Source organism: Carcharodon carcharias, chromosome 12 (assembly GCF_017639515.1).
Source record: "Carcharodon carcharias isolate sCarCar2 chromosome 12, sCarCar2.pri, whole genome shotgun sequence".
In the NCBI taxonomy this organism is placed as follows: Eukaryota; Metazoa; Chordata; class Chondrichthyes; order Lamniformes; family Lamnidae; genus Carcharodon; species Carcharodon carcharias.
Genome location: NC_054478.1, coordinates 29,008,760 through 29,013,655, shown reverse-complemented (window position 1 = coordinate 29,013,655; position 4,896 = coordinate 29,008,760). Strand labels below are relative to the sequence as shown.

Here is a 4,896-nt window from a genome sequence, read left to right as displayed (position 1 = left end):
TATAGGGATGGAAATTTGTTCCTCATGAATACCTCATTAGGCTGCTCTTCACCAATTTCATCAAGCTTGCAAATGAACCTCAGTTGCAAACATGCTGATCTGCTCAGTAATGATAGCTCCTTGATGTTTATCACGTACAAGCGTTCCACAATTTCTTTATGCTTCCGTCATAATCTTGCCAAACGTTGACCTGTTACTTTTCGTGATGTCCATCCTGGACCTTGTAACTGGAGGATGGCTGTAATGTGATATTGTTAAGCAATTCACTTCATCAGTTAACACTGAAACACCTGAGCCAGTGTCTAGCTTGAAATCTGTGGGGTGACCATCAACTTGTAATTTTGTGCTCCAAAAATTATTTTCTGCTTCATTAGCCTCTCCCAAGAAGGACATTTGTTTCTTCTATGGTTCTTCCACCTTTTGGCTTTGACTGTGTTTCTGTTGATATCTCTTTCTTCCTTTAATCTATAAGAACTTTGAATTACAGACTATTTACCCAAATCTCAGTTCATGCCTGCTATTGAACTGGCAAGGTATGAAACTCCCTGTGAGGGGATATAGCTCAGTGGTAGAGCATTTGACTGCAGATCAAGAGGTCCCTGGTTCATAATCCAGGTGTCCCCTGAATTCCTGGGGGAAGAAAGTGTTTCAAAATGTGCATCATGTCCTGTAGCCAGTGTTGGTGAGTCCTTGAAATTTTTGTGAGCCTTTGGAATCGTCCATCCCAGAGGGTTGTGAAGGTTCTGCAAGACAAACATAGAAAATAGGAGCATGAGTAGGCCATTCGGCCCATTGAGCCTGCTCCACCATTCATTATGATCACGGCTCATCATTCAACTCAATGGCATGCTTCCGCATTCTCCCCATATCCTTTGATCCCTTTCGCCCAAAGAGCTATATCTAACTCCGTCTTGAAAACGTCCAATGTTCTGGCTTCAACTACTTTCTGTAGTAGTGAATAACAGCACAATGTATATGAGAATATTGTCCAATGTTTATTATAATATCATTTATTACTCCTTACGTAACTTCCAGAACCTAAGGCATCATTCTCTGGATTATCTCAGGTTCAGCAGCAATTCCGAATGGTTACATGTTGAAACAATAATGACAAAATGGGGTGATAAAAGTAGATAACAATCTGGATTCTTTGCACAGGGGCATCGGCCAAAAGATGCATTTAGCATCCAAGTTTGTGAGGAGGGAGCTTTTTGCTAATTTGGACAGACATTAATCCACTGATGCCACCGGGGGTATCTCCTGCTCTACTGACTTGTTTAATTGTGCCAAGTTACCTGATTCAAATTGAAACATTGGACTTTGGTTCTGTTAACATTCCAGGACATCACTTCATCAGTCTGCTTACTGGAGAAATGAGCCCTTGTTTTAGCTTGTGTTCAATCTCACTCTTGACTTTTCCTGAGAGTGGGTTACAGACCTCTCCTGCTGTGAAGACACATATTGTCTTATCAATCTGCGTTTAGAGGTATGTGATATTCTGTTTTCAGATTTCCTAAGCATGAAAATAGGGATGGAAATTCATTCCTCATAAATACCTCATTAGGCTGCTCATCACCAATTTCATCAACCTTGCAAATGAACCTCAGTTGCAAACATGCTGATCTGCTCAGTAACTATGTCTCCTTGATGTTTATCATGTACAAGTGTTCCACAATTTCTTTGCACTTCCATCTTCATCTTCATAAATGTTGGCCTATCACTTTCAGTGATGTCCATCCTGGACCTTGCAACTGGAGGATGGCTGTAATGTGATATCGTTAAGCAATTCACTTCATCAGTTAACAGTGAAACATCTGCGCCAGTGTCTAGCTTGAAATCTGTGGGGTGACCATCAACTTGTAATTTTGTGCTCCAAAAAATATTTTTGCTTCATTAGCTTCTCCTAAGAAGGACATTTGTTTCTTCTGTGGCTCTTCCACTTTTTGGCTTTGACTTTGTTCCTTTGATATTTCTTTCTTCCTTGAATCTATAAGAACATTGAATAACAGACTATTTGCCCACATCTCGGTTCTTGTCCGCTATTGAACTGTCAATGTGTAAAGCTCCATGTAAGGTGATGTAGCTCAGTGGTAGAGCATTTGACTACAGATTAAGAGACCCCTACTTCAAATCCAGGTGTCTCCGATTTCCTTAAACAATGGTTGGAAATGTGCATGCTTTCCTTTATCCAGCATGGGTAAATCCTTGGAATTTTTGTGAACCTTTGGAATCATCCAGCCCAGACCGTTGTGAAGGATCTATCATAGAAACATAGGAAGTAGGAGCAGGAGTAGTCCATTCAGCCCTTTGAGCCTGCTCCACCATTCATTTCAATCATGGTTGATCATTCAACTCAATAGCCTGCAGTTGCTTTCTCCCCATATCTTTTGATCCCTTTCGCCCAAAGAGCTATATCTAACTCCTTCTTGAAAACATACAATGTTTGGCCTCAACTACTTTCTATGGTAGTGAATTCCACAGGCTCACCACTCTCTGGGTGAAAAAGTTTCTCCTCATCTCAGTGAGGATGTCAATAGCTTTCTAGATTCTAATGACATCAAGGAACATAGGGATAGCGCAGGACATTGGCAGTAAGGGAGAAAGTCAGAAAGTCCAGGCTCGACAGTTTGAAGGGCTGGCCCCTGCTCCAATGTCTGCTGTTGAAATGATCAAGATGAATATTTGTATTTAGAGGGTGTCGCTCAGTTGTAGAGGCCTTGACTACAATTATAAATGTTTCTGGTTTAAATTCAGGTGCAACTTTGTAAATGCCTGTGTGGCATGTTTACAATTTCCTTTATCCAAAATTCAGATGAATGATCAGCAATTTCAGGAATGATTCAGAATTCCAATCCATTCTGCTGACTTCTGGCTCCTGAGCAGAGTGATCAAATTCATCCCAGTTACTTCCTTTTTACCTCTTGCCCTGTTAGTTATTCTCTTTTTAGCACATGTCCAATCCTCTCTTGAAATCTACTCTTTAGCTCTTCATGGACCAAGTGATCATGTAAGGTCATGCAGATCAGTACTCGAACTTTTGACGGTAGTTTAAGTGGTCCTATATTCAAAATCCAAAGCCAGCCTAGTTAAACCAACCTTCATCCACAAAAGTCCATCTGCAGGAACAACCAGAGAATTCTGTGACAACGAAGGCATTCCCTTCCATTGTGTTTGTGTTTAGCTCTTTAGCAGAGATATCTCATTCAGTTCCATCCATTGTGTTTTCCTCTTGCATAGGAAATTATTCCCTTTTCAGTATTTGTACAAACCTTGCTTGAAATGTCTATATGTCCTTAGAAGTTTTGCAAAATCACATTTGTCATTCAATATCAAAACTGCTTCGTGTAGGACATTGGGGATTGCACTCATCCGATGGTCATGTTATTCCTTCGAGGAACTGTATACGAGAATAGCGTCCATCGCTTATTATAATATCATTTATTACTTCGTACGTAACATCCAAAATCTGAGGCAATATTCTTTGGATTATCTCAGGTGCAGGAGCGATTCCGAATGGTTACATGTTGAAACAATAATGACAAAATGAGATGGTAAAAGTAGATAACAATCTGAATTCTTCATCCAGAGGCAACTGCCAAAAGATGCATTTAGCATCCAAGTTTGTGAGGAAGGAGCTTTTTGCTAATTTGGACAGACATTAATCCATTAATACCATCGGGGGTATCTCCTCCTCTACTGACTTGTTTATTATCAATTACTTTCTGTGGTAGTGAAGTCCACAGGCTCACCACTCTCTGGGTGAAAAGGTTTCTCCTAATCTCAGTGATGATGTTGATAACTTTGTAGATTCCAATGACATCAAGGAACAGTGAGGAAGAAGCAGTAAGGAAGAAAGTCAGCCATGATATCGTCAAATGTTAGTCCAGGCTCAAGAGTTTGAATTGGTGGCCCCTGCTCCAATGACTGCCGGACATGATCAAGATGAATATTTGTCTTTCAGAGTGTAAAGCTCAGTTGTAGAGGGCTTGACTACAGTTATAAATGTTTCTGGTTCAAATTCAGGTGCAACTTTGAAAAGACCTGTGTAGCATGTTTACAATTTCCTTTATCCATAATTCAGAGGAATGATTTCAAGATTGATCGAGGCATTTCAATCCATTCTGCTGACTTCTGGCTCCCATTCACTTCCTTTTTACCTCTTGCCCGGTTAATCATTCCCTTTTTGGCCCACGTCCAATCCTCTCTTGAAATCTGCTTTTTAGCTCTTCAAGGACCAAGTGATCACATAACGTCGTATAGATTGGTCCTTGAGCTTTTGAGTGTACTTTAAGCGGTCGTGTGTTCAAAATCCAAAGCCAGTCTTGTTAAACCAACTTTCATGAACAAAAGTGAAAGCTGTGAACACATTGCTCTACTCAGCATCAACAAGAACAACCAGAGAATTCTGTGACAATGAAGGCATTAGCTTCCATTTTGTTGGTGTTAGGCTCTTGGGCAGATATCTCATTCAGCTCCATCCAATGTGTTTCCTCTTGTCCAGGAAATTATTCCCCTTTCAGTATTTGTACAAACCTTGCTTGAAACCTGTATATGGCCTAAGAAGTTTATGATAGGTTTTGCAAATTCACGTTTGTCATTCAATGTAAAAACTGCTTCTTGTAGGACATTGGTGACTGCACTCAACTGACAGTCATGTTCTTCCTTCGAGGAACTGTATATGAGAATATCATCCATCGCTTATCATGATATCGCTTATTCCTCCTTCCATAACTTCCAGAATCCGAGGCATCATTCTTTGGATTATCTCAGGTGCAAGAGTGATTCCAAATGTGTATCTGTTGAAACAATAATGACAAAATGGAGTGATAAAAGTAGTTAATAATCTGGATTCTTTGTCCTGAGACAACTGCCAAAAGAATCTTTTAACATCCAAGT

General features: G+C 40.2%; 1 non-coding gene across 1 annotated transcript; it reads left to right on the top strand.

Annotated features, from left to right (window-relative positions):
- Window positions 1–551: 551 nt before the first annotated feature.
- On the top strand, window positions 552–624 carry trnac-gca. Its single transcript has one exon. It is a non-coding gene; the product is annotated as a tRNA-Cys (tRNA).
- The last annotated feature ends 4,272 nt before the right edge of the window (window positions 625–4,896 follow it).